Source organism: Solea senegalensis, unplaced genomic scaffold, assembly GCF_019176455.1.
Source record: "Solea senegalensis isolate Sse05_10M unplaced genomic scaffold, IFAPA_SoseM_1 scf7180000017165, whole genome shotgun sequence".
NCBI classification, from domain to species: Eukaryota; Metazoa; Chordata; class Actinopteri; order Pleuronectiformes; family Soleidae; genus Solea; species Solea senegalensis.
In genome coordinates this window covers 1-13,628 of record NW_025322268.1, presented here as the reverse complement: position 1 = coordinate 13,628, position 13,628 = coordinate 1, and the positions used below count along the sequence as shown (strand labels likewise).

General features: G+C 49.7%; 20 non-coding genes and 2 pseudogenes across 20 annotated transcripts; 15 read left to right on the top strand and 7 right to left on the bottom strand.

Annotated features, from left to right (window-relative positions):
• The first annotated feature begins 1,173 nt into the window (after window positions 1-1,173).
• LOC122764005 lies at window positions 1,174-1,286 on the top strand. Its single transcript, XR_006359494.1, has one exon. It is a non-coding gene; the product is annotated as a U5 spliceosomal RNA (small nuclear RNA).
• Window positions 1,287-1,468: 182 nt separating this feature from the next.
• On the top strand, window positions 1,469-1,661 carry LOC122763999. The gene has a single exon (XR_006359489.1). It is a non-coding gene; the product is annotated as a U2 spliceosomal RNA (small nuclear RNA).
• A 115-nt stretch (window positions 1,662-1,776) lies between these two features.
• On the bottom strand, window positions 1,777-1,895 carry LOC122763985. The gene has a single exon (XR_006359479.1). It is a non-coding gene; the product is annotated as a 5S ribosomal RNA (ribosomal RNA).
• A 110-nt stretch (window positions 1,896-2,005) lies between these two features.
• On the bottom strand, window positions 2,006-2,124 carry LOC122764008. The gene has a single exon (XR_006359497.1). It is a non-coding gene; the product is annotated as a 5S ribosomal RNA (ribosomal RNA).
• A 403-nt stretch (window positions 2,125-2,527) lies between these two features.
• On the top strand, window positions 2,528-2,691 carry LOC122763991. Its single transcript, XR_006359483.1, has one exon. It is a non-coding gene; the product is annotated as a U1 spliceosomal RNA (small nuclear RNA).
• A 651-nt stretch (window positions 2,692-3,342) lies between these two features.
• LOC122764001 lies at window positions 3,343-3,455 on the top strand. The gene has a single exon (XR_006359491.1). It is a non-coding gene; the product is annotated as a U5 spliceosomal RNA (small nuclear RNA).
• Window positions 3,456-3,637: 182 nt separating this feature from the next.
• LOC122763997 lies at window positions 3,638-3,830 on the top strand. The gene has a single exon (XR_006359488.1). It is a non-coding gene; the product is annotated as a U2 spliceosomal RNA (small nuclear RNA).
• A 112-nt stretch (window positions 3,831-3,942) lies between these two features.
• Window positions 3,943-4,061, bottom strand: LOC122763995. The gene has a single exon (XR_006359486.1). It is a non-coding gene; the product is annotated as a 5S ribosomal RNA (ribosomal RNA).
• A 110-nt stretch (window positions 4,062-4,171) lies between these two features.
• LOC122764006 lies at window positions 4,172-4,290 on the bottom strand. The gene has a single exon (XR_006359495.1). It is a non-coding gene; the product is annotated as a 5S ribosomal RNA (ribosomal RNA).
• A 403-nt stretch (window positions 4,291-4,693) lies between these two features.
• Window positions 4,694-4,857, top strand: LOC122763990. Its single transcript, XR_006359482.1, has one exon. It is a non-coding gene; the product is annotated as a U1 spliceosomal RNA (small nuclear RNA).
• A 647-nt stretch (window positions 4,858-5,504) lies between these two features.
• On the top strand, window positions 5,505-5,617 carry LOC122764000. Its single transcript, XR_006359490.1, has one exon. It is a non-coding gene; the product is annotated as a U5 spliceosomal RNA (small nuclear RNA).
• A 182-nt stretch (window positions 5,618-5,799) lies between these two features.
• LOC122763996 lies at window positions 5,800-5,992 on the top strand. The gene has a single exon (XR_006359487.1). It is a non-coding gene; the product is annotated as a U2 spliceosomal RNA (small nuclear RNA).
• Window positions 5,993-6,422: 430 nt separating this feature from the next.
• Window positions 6,423-6,586, top strand: LOC122763988. The gene has a single exon (XR_006359480.1). It is a non-coding gene; the product is annotated as a U1 spliceosomal RNA (small nuclear RNA).
• Window positions 6,587-7,236: 650 nt separating this feature from the next.
• Window positions 7,237-7,350, top strand: LOC122764002. The gene has a single exon (XR_006359492.1). It is a non-coding gene; the product is annotated as a U5 spliceosomal RNA (small nuclear RNA).
• A 3,411-nt stretch (window positions 7,351-10,761) lies between these two features.
• Window positions 10,762-10,954, top strand: LOC122763994. The gene has a single exon (XR_006359485.1). It is a non-coding gene; the product is annotated as a U2 spliceosomal RNA (small nuclear RNA).
• A 115-nt stretch (window positions 10,955-11,069) lies between these two features.
• LOC122763986 lies at window positions 11,070-11,188 on the bottom strand (annotated as a pseudogene).
• Window positions 11,189-11,324: 136 nt separating this feature from the next.
• On the top strand, window positions 11,325-11,488 carry LOC122763989. The gene has a single exon (XR_006359481.1). It is a non-coding gene; the product is annotated as a U1 spliceosomal RNA (small nuclear RNA).
• Window positions 11,489-12,135: 647 nt separating this feature from the next.
• LOC122764003 lies at window positions 12,136-12,248 on the top strand. The gene has a single exon (XR_006359493.1). It is a non-coding gene; the product is annotated as a U5 spliceosomal RNA (small nuclear RNA).
• A 182-nt stretch (window positions 12,249-12,430) lies between these two features.
• LOC122763993 lies at window positions 12,431-12,623 on the top strand. Its single transcript, XR_006359484.1, has one exon. It is a non-coding gene; the product is annotated as a U2 spliceosomal RNA (small nuclear RNA).
• A 129-nt stretch (window positions 12,624-12,752) lies between these two features.
• LOC122763984 lies at window positions 12,753-12,871 on the bottom strand. The gene has a single exon (XR_006359478.1). It is a non-coding gene; the product is annotated as a 5S ribosomal RNA (ribosomal RNA).
• A 110-nt stretch (window positions 12,872-12,981) lies between these two features.
• On the bottom strand, window positions 12,982-13,100 carry LOC122764007. The gene has a single exon (XR_006359496.1). It is a non-coding gene; the product is annotated as a 5S ribosomal RNA (ribosomal RNA).
• A 403-nt stretch (window positions 13,101-13,503) lies between these two features.
• On the top strand, window positions 13,504-13,628 carry LOC122763992 (annotated as a pseudogene; the record flags this gene model as incomplete).

The window sequence follows — 13,628 nt, the reverse complement described above, 5'->3', positions numbered from 1 at the left end:
CACGAACAATTGAAGGACACATCCCTAATGGCGTTCCAGAATAGGATTGCTGTAGACATGCTCCTGGCTGAAAAAGGGGGTGTGTGCGCTATATTTGGCGACCAATGTTGTACATTTAACAATACGGATTCCAACGGCCGTCTCACTCAGGCACTAGACGGGTTGCGCACGTTGAATAAGAAAATGAAGGAACATTCGGGAGTGGACACTTTCATGTGGGATCAGTGGATGGACGTGTTCGGCCGCTATAAGGCTTTGGCATCTTCTGTTTTGGTCTCAATTTCCATTTTTGCGGCTGTTCTAGTTTGTTGCGGTTGTTGTTGTATTCCTTGCGCCCGGTCCCTTTGCAATCGTCTCATCACTCAGGCCGTCGAGAAACTTGACCCACCTGCTTACCAGATGTTATCTTATGACCCTCTTCCCTCCTTTGACCCTTCCCCTGACCCCACCCTTCCAGTTTAATGAATGTTGGTAGTGCCATTTTAGATCTTTGCTGCTGTTTCTGTCTTTCTGGAATTTTGTTGTTTTCTCTTGTTTATGTTGATTTCTTGTATTTAGTGTTTTGCTCATTCCTTCCACCATTTATGTTGGCCTCCTTCAGAGGCCAAAAGGGGGAATTGAAGACAGTATTTTCCCTCTGATATGACTTACATATTAATTGAAGACAGTATTTTTTCCTCTGACATGACTTACATATTATGTTTACCAGATGTACCAGTCTCATATCTTGTTTTCACTCCCTTAAACGACTTTAACTACACTTTAGCTGCACTACACTGGTGCCACAAGATTTGCATAACACCACATGATTAACTACCACATCAGCCCTAACAGACAAACGACTCCTTATAAGGACATGACTCACACGACTCAGACGCCCCCCTACCACAGCTATAAGATACACGGAATTCCACACCGGACCCAGACTCCAGCTGCGACTCTCGGGTTACACTTTGTACTTTGTGCCATTTTGTAACTCAAGAATAAACAAGAACTGCTTTGCTCAAACTCAACATTGCATCCTCCATTCTTTCCAACCGAGGATCCAAACGAACCTGAGGAAGGAACATCCTTCAGAAGGCTGTCCAAAGGTGGCCGGCCGGCCGGCCGACCGAGACTGTGGTGACTCCGGCGGATAGACTCCTCGGCTGCTCTCCAGGACAGGGGCTACGTTGACTCTGGTTTCTCTTCAAAATGCACAAGTCTTTAGCCTTTTACTAAAGACTTCCGTGGAGAGGGACGTTCAAGAGTTTAAGTTATTTTTGGTGGGCTTTGCTGTAAGGCTGCGCCCTTTGAGTGTGTCAAATGTCAAGCAGCTGTCTGTCCAGGCTCAGAGGTGCACTTAGGTCAACCTTGGGGCGGAGGTGATCAGCAGCAGCAGCCTTTGTTATGCGCCCTTAAAAACATGGCACCACAACAACTGACTTGTGTGCCAAGATCTTGGGTTGGCCCCAGACACCTGTGGGCCATCGCTTCTCGGCCTTTTGGCTAAGATCAAGTGTAGTATCTGTTCTTATCAGTTTAATATCTGATATGTCATCTAAATGGGGATTAAATATTAAATGCATTTTTGAGCAGTGGGAGGTGAAAACTGGGGCTTGCTCTCTTCACTCCTTGCATTGACCTGGTATTGCAGTGCCACCAGGAGCGGTGCACCATTCTCTTTTTTCTGTGAAAAGCAAAGCGAAGCTGAAACCAGAAAGACATCAACCCGTGCCTGTGCGTCAATTTAATTGCGAGCCCATGTTTCTTGTAAGGAAGCAGCAGCGGTGTAAAAGCTTACAGCACTTGGTATTCCCAGGCGGTCTCCCATCCAAGTACTAACCCGGCCCGACCCTGCTTAGCTCCCGAGATCAGACAAGATCGGGCGTGCTCAGGGTGGTATGGCCGTAAGCCGAGGGGCTGGCGACAGAGAGTGCCTTTATGGACTAGGCAAGGCCCCTGCTCGTGGAGGGGCATGTTTCTTGTAAGGAAGCAGCAGTGTAAAAGCGTGCAGCGGTGTAAAAGCTTACAGCCCCTGGTATTCCCAGGCGGTCTCCCATCCAAGTACTAACCAGGCCCGACCCTGCTTGGCTTCCGAGATCAGACGAGATCGGGCGTGCTCAGGGTGGTATGGCCGTAAGCCGGGGGGTTGGGGACACAGACTGCTTTTATGGACTGGGCAAGGCCCCCTGCGCGTGGCGGGGCTCAAAAGTCAGCCTTTCGGACACACTGCACTTCAGCCTTTATCTCCACCACATGCTACACTCTAGTCCAGTATCGGGAAGCGACACCGAGATGGGCAAGCGGCTGTTGGTGCCGTCATGTCCAGTTGTTGCTGAATCTATAGGAAACGACAGCCAGGTATGCCAGTAAAAAAGGTAGAGTGTTTCCTCTCCAATGTGTGCTGGAGGTTGAATTTGAACATAGCACAGCATTAACGAGCAACTGAGTCAAGGCATTGGCCTCTGGGATTATTCATTTCCTGCACCATCAGCCAAAGAGCTGTGTCTGGCAACAGCCCCCCGGTGTTTGGCGAGTACACCTCATACTTACCTGGCAGGGGAGATCCCATGATCAAGAAGGCGGTTCACCCAGGGCGAGGCTCAGCCATTGCACTCCGGCTGTGTTGACCCCTGCAAATTCCCCAAACGTGGGAGTCTTGACTGCATAATTTTTGCTAGTGGGGTGCTGCGTCCGCGCTTTCCCCCGATGATGTCGTTGTAAGCAAAGGTCAGCCGCCCGAAGTTCAACGTTGTGTGCCCATCTCCAAACTTCTCTCGTCCTTGCGGAGCAACATCCCCAGTCTTTCCAAGTTGCTGGGAACGTGATGGTTGTGGGTGTTGTCTTTTAGCTCAAAGCAAATGTCCCGCTCCCTTTCCCAACTCTTTGTAGAAGAACTCGATTGTTGGAGATGGATCCATGGCCATCATGCCAAGGGTTAATACTTTGGCGCTTGCTCTGTTCACTCCGTGCAGTGACCTGATGTTGAAGTGATGCCAGGAGTAACTCACCATTTCAGAAGCCCGGATGAGGTGGGAAATGGCCCGGCAGTTTGTACTGCTCAGTGTGACACGGAGCTGCTTTGCTCATGCACTCACGTCTACCACTAAATGTTGGAGGTGTGCCAGTGAGCGAGGAATGTGCCACAGCCTCAGCGACTGATAGAAAACTGCAGCACACAACCGACAGTAGGAAAGCGCTTCCAAACATGCAGTCAAATCTGGGCGGTTTATTGGCCGACTAAGCAAAAACTTTGAAGGAAGGCTGTCCCAAGGTGGCCGGCTGGCCGGCCGGCCGACCGAGACTGTGGTGACTCCGGCGGATAGACTCCTCAGCTGCTCTCCAGGACAGGGGCTACGTTGACTCTGGTTTCTCTTCAAAATGCACAAGTCTTTCGCCTTTTACTAAAGACTTCCGTGGAGAGGGACGTTCAAGAGTTTAAGTTATTTTTGGTGGGCTTTGCTGTAAGGCTGCGCCCTTTGAGTATGTCAAATGTCAAGCAGCTGTCTGTCAAGGCTCAGAGGTGCACTTAGGTCAACCTTGGGGCGGAGGTGATCAGCAGCAGCAGCCTTTGTTATGCGCCCTTAAAAACATGGCACCACAACAACTGACTTGTGTGCCAAGATCTTGGGTTGGCCCCAGACACCTGTGGGCCATCGCTTCTCGGCCTTTTGGCTAAGATCAAGTGTAGTATCTGTTCTTATCAGTTTAATATCTGATATGTCCTCTATATGGGGATTAAATATTAAATGCATTTTTGAGCAGTGGGAGGTGAAAACTGGGGCTTGCTCTCTTCACTCCTTGCATTGACCTGGTATTGCAGTGCCACCAGGAACGGTGCACCATTCTCTTTTTTCTGTGAAAAGCAAAGCGAAGCTGAAACCAGAAAGACATCAACCCGTGCCTGTGCGTCAATTTAATTGCGAGCCCATGTTTCTTGTAAGGAAGCAGCAGCGTAAAAGCTTACAGCACCTGGTATTCCCAGGCGGTCTCCCATCCAAGTACTAACCCAGCCCGACCCTGCTTAGCTTCCGAGATCAGACGAGATCGGGCGTGCTCAGGGTGGTATGGCCGTAAGCCGAGGGGCTGGCGACAGAGAGTGCCTTTATGGACTAGGCAAGGCCCCTGCTCGTGGAGGGGCATGTTTCTTGTACGGAAGCAGCAGTGTAAAAGCGTGCAGCGGTGTAAAAGCTTACAGCACCTGGTATTCCCAGGCGGTCTCCCATCCAAGTACTAACCAGGCCCGACCCTGCTTGGCTTCCGAGATCAGACGAGATCGGGCGTGCTCAGGGTGGTATGGCCGTAAGCCGGGGGGTTGGGGACACAGACTGCTTTTATGGACTGGGCAAGGCCCCCTGCGCGTGGCGGGGCTCAAAAGTCAGCCTTTCGGACACACTGCACTTCAGCCTTTATCTCCACCACATGCTACACTCTAGTCCAGTATCGGGAAGCGACACCGAGATGGGCAAGCGGCTGTTGGTGCCGTCATGTCCAGTTGTTGCTGAATCTATAGGAAACGACAGCCAGGTATGCCAGTAAAAAAGGTCGAGTGTTTCCTCTCCAATGTGTGCTGGAGGTTGAAGTGGAACATAGCACAGCATTAACGAGCAACTGAGTCAAGGCATTGGCCTCTGGGATTATTCATTTCCTGCACCATCAGCCAAAGAGCTGTGTCTGGCAACAGCCACCCGGTGTTTGGCGAGTACACCTCATACTTACCTGGCAGGGGAGATACCATGATCAAGAAGGCGGTTCACCCAGGGCGAGGCTCAGCCATTGCACTCCGGCTGTGTTGACCCCTGCAAATTCCCCAAACGTGGGAGTCTTGACTGCATAAATTTTGCTAGTGGGGTGCTGCGTCCGCGCTTTCCCCCGATGATGTCGTTGTAAGCAAAGGTCAGCCGCCCGAAGTTCAACGTTGTGTGCCCATCTCCAAACTTCTCACGTCCTTGCGGAGCAACATCCCCAGTCTTTCCAAGTTGCTGGGAGCGTGATGGTTGTGGGTGTTGTCTTTCAGCTCAAAGCAAATGTCACGCTCCCTTTCCCAACTCTTTGTAGAAGAACTCGATTGTTGGAGATGGATCCATGGCCATCATGCCAAGGGTTAATACTTTGGCGCTTGCTCTGTTCACTCCGTGCAGTGACCTGATGTTGAAGTGATGCCAGGAGCAACTCACCATTTCAGAAGCCCGGATGAGGTGGGAAATGGCCCGGCAGTTTGTACTGCTCAGTGTGACACGGAGCTGCTTTGCTCATGCACTCACGTCTACCACTAAATGTTGGAGGTGTGCCAGTGAGCGAGGAATGTGCCACAGCCTCAGCGACTGATAGAAAACTGCAGCGCACAACCGACAGTAGGAAAGCGCTTCCAAACATGCAGTCAAATCTGGGCGGTTTATTGGCCGACTAAGCAAAAGCGTTGAAGGAAGGCCGTCCCAAGGTGGCCGGCCGGCCGGCCGACCGAGACTGTGGTGACTCCGGCGGATAGACTCCTCGGCTGCTCTCCAGGACAGGGGCTACGTTGACTCTGGTTTCTCTTCAAAATGCACAAGTCTTTCGCCTTTTACTAAAGACTTCCGTGGAGAGGGACGTTCAAGAGTTTAAGTTATTTTTGGTGGGCTTTGCTGTAAGGCTGCGCCCTTTGAGTGTGTCAAATGTCAAGCAGCTGTCTGTCAAGGCTCAGAGGTGCACTTAGGTCAACCTTGGGGCGGAGGTGATCAGCAGCAGCAGCCTTTGTTATGCGCCCTTAAAAACATGGCACCACAACAACTGACTTGTGTGCCAAGATCTTGGGTTGGCCCCAGACACCTGTGGGCCATCGCTTCTCGGCCTTTTGGCTAAGATCAAGTGTAGTATCTGTTCTTATCAGTTTAATATCTGATATGTCCTCTATATGGGGATTAAATATTAAATGCATTTTTGAGCAGTGGGAGGTGAAAACTGGGGCTTGCTCTCTTCACTCCTTGCATTGACCTGGTATTGCAGTGCCACCAGGAACGGTGCACCATTCTCTTTTTTCTGTGAAAAGCAAAGCGAAGCTGAAACCAGAAAGACATCAACCCGTGCCTGTGCGTCAATTTAATTGCGAGCCCATGTTTCTTGTAAGGAAGCAGCAGCGGTGTAAAAGCTTACAGCACTTGGTATTCCCAGGCGGTCTCCCATCCAAGTACTAACCCGGCCCGACCCTGCTTAGCTTCCGAGATCAGACGAGCCGTCATGTCCAGTTGTTGCTGAATCTATAGGAAACGACAGCCAGGTATGCCAGTAAAAAAGGTCGAGTGTTTCCTCTCCAATGTGTGCTGGAGGTTGAAGGTGAACATAGCACAGCATTAACGAGCAACTGAGTCAAGGCATTGGCCTCTGGGATTATTCATTTCCTGCACCATCAGCCAAAGAGCTGTGTCTGGCAACAGCCACCCGGTGTTTGGCGAGTACACCTCATACTTACCTGGCAGGGGAGATACCATGATCAAGAAGGCGGTTCACCCAGGGCGAGGCTCAGCCATTGCACTCCGGCTGTGTTGACCCCTGCAAATTCCCCAAACGTGGGAGTCTTGACTGCATAATTTTTGCTAGTGGGGTGCTGCGTCCGCGCTTTCCCCCGATGATGTCGTTGTAAGCAAAGGTCAGCCGCCCGAAGTTCAACGTTGTGTGCCCATCTCCAAACTTCTCACGTCCTTGCGGAGCAACATCCCCAGTCTTTCAAGTTGCTGGGAACGTGATGGTTGTGGGTGTTGTCTTTTAGCTCAAAGCAAATGTCACGCTCCCTTTCCCAACTCTTTGTAGAAGAACTCGATTGTTGGAGATGGATCCATGGCCATCATGCCAAGGGTTAATACTTTGGCGCTTGCTCTGTTCACTCCGTGCAGTGACCTGATGTTGAAGTGATGCCAGGAGCAACTCACCATTTCAGAAGCCCGGATGAGGTGGGAAATGGCCCGGCAGTTTGTACTGCTCAGTGTGACACGGAGCTGCTTTGCTCATGCACTCACGTCTACCACTAAATGTTGGAGGTGTGCCAGTGAGCGAGGAATGTGCCACAGCCTCAGCGACTGATAGAAAACTGCAGCACACAACCGACAGTAGGAAAGCGCTTCCAAACATGCAGTCAAATCTGGGCGGTTTATTGGCCGACTAAGCAAAAACGTTGAAGGAAGGCTGTCCCAAGGTGGCCGGCTGGCCGGCCGGCCGACCGAGACTGTGGTGACTCCGGCGGATAGACTCCTCGGCTACTCTCCAGGACAGGGGCTACGTTGACTCTGGTTTCTCTTCAAAATGCACAAGTCTTTCGCCTTTTACTAAAGACTTCCGTGGAGAGGGACGTTCAAGAGTTTAAGTTATTTTTGGTGGGCTTTGCTGTTAGTGATGGGCAAATGAAGCCCCGTGAATCACTGAGGCTTTCCAGCCCATTGCTTCACCAAAAGGTTCACTCATCGAGGCCTCAATGAAACAGTGAATACTGCCATCTGCTGGACAAATTAAATTACAGTCAATGCCATTGTACCACGACTTGAGCTGAAATGTATGATTTACTTATGTGTGCAGAAACAATAAACAATGGATATTTCCATAGTATGATCATGTGTAAGTATGTGGACAACAACACAGACATGGAGCTCTGTTCTTAATTAAAATACCAATGACAACATTTCAAGAGTTTGTATTTTTATTCAAAAACACTAGTTTTTCCAATGTTTTTGGATTCAGGCGGTTCCTTTTTTTAGACAGCACTTCTCCAGCCTTCGAAAAAACCCTCTCACATGGCACTGAAGACGCTGGCGAACATAACCAGGTTACTGCCAGTTTGTGAAGGTGTGGATACATGGCTTTATGTCCATGCCAATATACGAGTGGATCCTCATCCCTTGAAATATTCATCTCTGCCAAGTAACGATCCACTTCAATCACGGCATCTGCCACCACACTTGAGCTGCTCCCGCTGCTGTTTATGGCGTCATCCAACAGCCGCCAAAGTTCACCTAATAACAAAAAAGGGGGGTGGGGTGTCATGCACAATACCACTGTCATAATGAAGGAAATAGATGGGGTTACTTACTATTGCCACCAGATTGAGCCACGCGAGTGTTTTGCAGCTGGTCTGGGGGGGCAGATGAGGCTTCATGCCTTATTACATTTGCACACTCATTTTTCAGCCGGTTCACTGCTTCTTGTCTCCTGGTAGCATTTTCGAATCCTAATTTTTTAAATCTTGGATCCAATAAAGTTGGCATTGTCAGGCCACCTGCTGACTCCAAAGAACTCATGTGGTCCCTCAGACGTCGAACAAGGTTGTCCCCCAGCTGCCTCGCAATGGTGGATGCATTCATTGTGTGCATCTTGTTTGTTATTGCATGATGCAACATCTTCATGAGAGGTATCACTTTTGAGGAGGATACCCTCTTCTCAGCAGAAACCTCAACTGTTGCTTGGTGGAATGGGGCGAGTACACTCAGAGTGTTGTTCACAGAGTCATACTCAGCTGCTGTAAGGGGGGTAATGTCTGTTTTCAGTGAGGCCAGGGCTGCCCCCACTGGCTCTCTTAGCTCATACAGCCGCTGCAACATAAGGAATGTGCTGTTCCAACGCGTGTCTACCTCTATTATCATTTTGTAGGGCTGCCTTCCCATCTGCTCCTGCACTTGGACCAGTCGCTCTTTCGCAGTAGTGCTTGTGCGGAAGAGGGTCACCAACCTCCTACATTTCTGCCTTAATTCATTTAGTCCTTCCACATCATCGAAGGACTTGCGAACAATAAGGTTTATTGTGTGAGCAATGCATATTGCATGCCTCACATTTAGTTGTCTCACACAAGCGTTCATGTTTGATGCGCCATCAGTGACAAGACACTTCACCTTATCTCTGATGCCCCACTCCTCCATGAGCTGTACATGCCCCGCTGCAAGGTTTTCTGCTGTATGGGCCTTTGGAAAATGTTGCACCCCAAGCAGAGTAGTGCAGAGCTGGTCTTCATCGTCAATGAAATGGCACGTCACTGCCAGGTAGGCGTCCATATTGATGGACGTCCACATGTCAGACGTGAGACTGACAGCCACAGCCTTCTGGACCTGCTCTCTGGCCTTCTCCTTGGCCTCCTGATATTTTATATCCACCATTGCTTTCAGAGCCTGAGGGTGAAAATAAGAGCTGTTATGATGACCAACATAAAAATGACCACATTGGCTCTGTTCACACACCTTTCTACTGGGGAGAATATAGTTGGGATCCATTAGGTGCATGAGCTCCCTGAAGCCCACATCCTCCACAACGGAGAACGGCTGGGAGTCCTTGATGATCATGTTGACCACAGCCTCATCCACCATTGCTTTTCTGGAACCTGTAACAGTTATCAATTAACAGTGATGCTGGTGTGTTGTAGGAGCTGAACACGAGATTTTGACAACATGCCAAAAAATATCTGATGGTACTTTGGCTTGTATCCGGCCTGTTGGCAGGCTGGGCATGCTCATGCAGTGCTCTGTAATGGCGAAGCATGGAGGAAGTGTTGTTGCTGTATGTTAGCTGTTTATCACACAGCAAGCACCTCACCTTTAAGGAAGTCATACATATTAGGACTGATAGTTCAGTGTATAGCGAGTATACAATATTCACTATTTTATGTATATCATTACACGTACAAACCTTATTATGATCAGTCAACTCAAAATACTCCCATACAGGTGAGGACTTCCTCTTTCTTGCTGGCTCCATCTTTGTGAAAAGGAATTTGTGGCAAAACAAACAAAAATGGATCTGGCAGGAATGTGAATGCTCCTACAGTGCTTTGTAGTAAAATCACGCTTAACATATACATGCACCATCACATGAATAAATCATTCCCCAACACCAGTGTTTATTTTTTCAACTCAATTTATTAATGATACACAAAACAGTTGTACATATTTCACTTAAACATGTTATCTTAAAGAATGAGTAACACAACACTGCTGTCAAACTGTGGCTTCCCAGTGACGTCTTTACATACATGAGTCAAAGTACAGTGTATGTGACTGAAGAAAGTGACAGAAGGTGCACATATATACTCAGGAGTGACATTTACAAACATAATAACTGACATACACACAAACAAACACAAACCAGTGTAAAAGGAAAGAAAAATATATATCTCACATCAAAGCCCTACAGTGGGGGAAATGATCTACACTACTCCTTCTACTTCTCCTACTCTCCTGCTACTGCTACTCTTATTCTGACAAACTCTCTCCAACTCTCTCTAACTCTCAGTAAGTCTCTCCACCTCTCTCTAACTCTCAGTAACTCTCTCCAACTCTCTCTAACTCTCAGTAACTCTCTCCAACTCTCTCTAACTCTCACTTACTCTCTCCAACTCTTCTCACCATAAACGCCTACAACACCCACAGCGTGCCTCGAGGTTTGAAGCGTTTTATTGGGAAGTGATACGGTGAACGAACCAATGACGTGATCTGTCCAAACCGAGGCCTCGTTTGTCATCGGTTACGTCATTTTCCGGAAGCGATACAGGCCTCGAAGCGCGGCTTCATTCGACACGCCCACTTTTACTCGAGACAAGCCTCAATGCCTCAGTTCATTTGTCCCATCACTATTTGCTGTAAGGCTGCGCCCTTTGAGTGTGTCAAATGTCAAGCAGCTGTCTGTCAAGGCTCAGAGGTGCACTTAGGTCAACCTTGGGGCGGAGGTGATCAGCAGCAGCAGCCTTTGTTATGCGCCCTTAAAAACATGGCACCACAACAACTGACTTGTGTGCCAAGATCTTGGGTTGGCCCCAGACACCTGTGGGCCATCGCTTCTCGGCCTTTTGGCTAAGATCAAGTGTAGTATCTGTTCTTATCAGTTTAATATCTGATATGTCCTCTATATGGGGATTAAATATTAAATGCATTTTTGAGCAGTGGGAGGTGAAAACTGGGGCTTGCTCTCTTCACTCCTTGCATTGACCTGGTATTGCAGTGCCACCAGGAACGGTGCACCATTCTCTTTTTTCTGTGAAAAGCAAAGCGAAGCTGAAACCAGAAAGACATCAACCCGTGCCTGTGCGTCAATTTAATTGCGAGCCCATGTTTCTTGTAAGGAAGCAGCAGCGGTGTAAAAGCTTACAGTACCTGGTATTCCCAGGCGGTCTCCAATCCAAGTACTAACCCGGCCCGACCCTGCTTAGCTTCCGAGATCAGACGAGATCGGGCGTGCTCAGGGTGGTATGTGTGCTGGAGGTTGAAGGTGAACATAGCACAGCATTAACGAGCAACTGAGTCAAGGCATTGGCCTCTGGGATTATTCATTTCCTGCACCATCAGCCAAAGAGCTGTGTCTGGCAACAGCCACCCGGTGTTTGGCAAGTACACCTCATACTTACCTGGCAGGGGAGATACCATGATCAAGAAGGCGGTTCACCCAGGGCGAGGCTCAGCCATTGCACTCCGGCTGTGTTGACCCCTGCAAGTTCCCCAAACGTGGGAGTCTTGACTGCATAATTTTTGCTAATGGGGTGCTGCGTCCGCGCTTTCCCCCGATGATGTCGTTGTAAGCAAAGGTCAGCCGCCCGAAGTTCAACGTTGTGTGCCCATCTCCAAACTTCTCACGTCCTTGCGGAGCAACATCCCCAGTCTTTCCAAGTTGCTGGGAACGTGATGGTTGTGGGTGTTGTCTTTCAGCTCAAAGCAAATGTTACGCTCCCTTTCCCAACTCTTTGTAGAAGAACTCGATTGTTGGAGATGGATCCATGGCCATCATGCCAAGGGTTAATACTTTGGCGCTTGCTCTGTTCACTCCGTGCAGTGACCTGATGTTGAAGTGATGCCAGGAGCAACTCACCATTTCAGAAGCCCGGATGAGGTGGGAAATGGCCCGGCAGTTTGTACTACTCAGTGTGACACGGAGCTGCTTTGCTCATGCACTCACGTCTACCACTAAATGTTGGAGGTGTGCCAGTGAGCGAGGAATGTGCCACAGCCTCAGCGACTGATAGAAAACTGCAGCGCACAACCGACAGTAGGAAAGCGCTTCCAAACATGCAGTCAAATCTGGGCGGTTTATTGGCCGACTAAGCAAAAGCGTTGAAGGAAGGCCGTCCCAAGGTGGCCGGCCGGCCGGCCGACCGAGACTGTGGTGACTCCGGCGGATAGACTCCTCGGCTGCTCTCCAGGACAGGGGCTACGTTGACTCTGGTTTCTCTTCAAAATGCACAAGTCTTTAGCCTTTTACTAAAGACTTCCGTGGAGAGGGACGTTCAAGAGTTTAAGTTATTTTTGGTGGGCTTTGCTGTAAGGCTGTGCCCTTTGAGTGTGTCAAATGTCAAGCAGCTGTCTGTCAAGGCTCAGAGGTGCACTTAGGTCAACCTTGGGGCGGAGGTGATCAGCAGCAGCAGCCTTTGTTATGCGCCCTTAAAAACATGGCACCACAACAACTGACTTGTGTGCCAAGATCTTGGGTTGGCCCCAGACACCTGTGGGCCATCGCTTCTCGGCCTTTTGGCTAAGATCAAGTGTAGTATCTGTTCTTATCAGTTTAATATCTGATATGTCCTCTATATGGGGATTAAATATTAAATGCATTTTTGAGCAGTGGGAGGTGAAAACTGGGGCTTGCTCTCTTCACTCCTTGCATTGACCTGGTATTGCAGTGCCACCAGGAACGGTGCACCATTCTCTTTTTTCTGTGAAAAGCAAAGCGAAGCGAAGCTGAAACCAGAAAGACATCAACCCGTGCCTGTGCGTCAATTTAATTGCGAGCCCATGTTTCTTGTAAGGAAGCAGCAGCAGCAGCAGCAGCGTAAAAGCTTACAGCACCTGGTATTCCCAGGCGGTCTCCCATCCAAGTACTAACCCGGCCCGACCCTGCTTAGCTTCCGAGATCAGACGAGATCGGGCGTGCTCAGGGTGGTATGGCCGTAAGCCGAGGGGCTGGCGACAGAGAGTGCCTTTATGGACTAGGCAAGGCCCCTGCTCGTGGAGGGGCATGTTTCTTGTAAGGAAGCAGCAGTGTAAAAGCGTGCAGCGGTGTAAAAACTTACAGCACCTGGTATTCCCAGGCGGTCTCCCATCCAAGTACTAACCAGGCCCGACCCTGCTTGGCTTCCGAGATCAGACGAGATCGGGCGTGCTCAGGGTGGTATGGCCGTAAGCCGGGGGGTGGGGGACACAGACTGCTTTTATGGACTTGGCAAGGCCCCCTGCGCGTGGCGGGGCTCAAAAGTCAGCCTTTCGGACACACTGCACTTCAGCCTTTATCTCCACCACATGCTACACTCTAGTCCAGTATCGGGAAGCGACACCGAGATGGGCAAGCGGCTGTTGGTGCCGTCATGTCCAGTTGTTGCTGAATCTATAGGAAGCGACAGCCAGGTATGCCAGTAAAAAAGGTCGAGTGTTTCCTCTCCAATGTGTGCTGGAGGTTGAAGCTGAACATAGCACAGCATTAACGAGCAACTGAGTCAAGGCATTGGCCTCTGGGATTATTCATTTCCAGCACCATCAGCCAAAGAGCTGTGTCTGGCAAGAGCCACCCGGTGTTTGGCGAGTACACCTCATACTTACCTGGCAGTGGAGATACCATGATCAAGAAGGCGGTTCACCCAGGGCGAGGCTCAGCCATTGCACTCCGGCTGTGTTGACCCCTGCAAATTCCCCAAACGGGGGAGTCTTGACTGCATA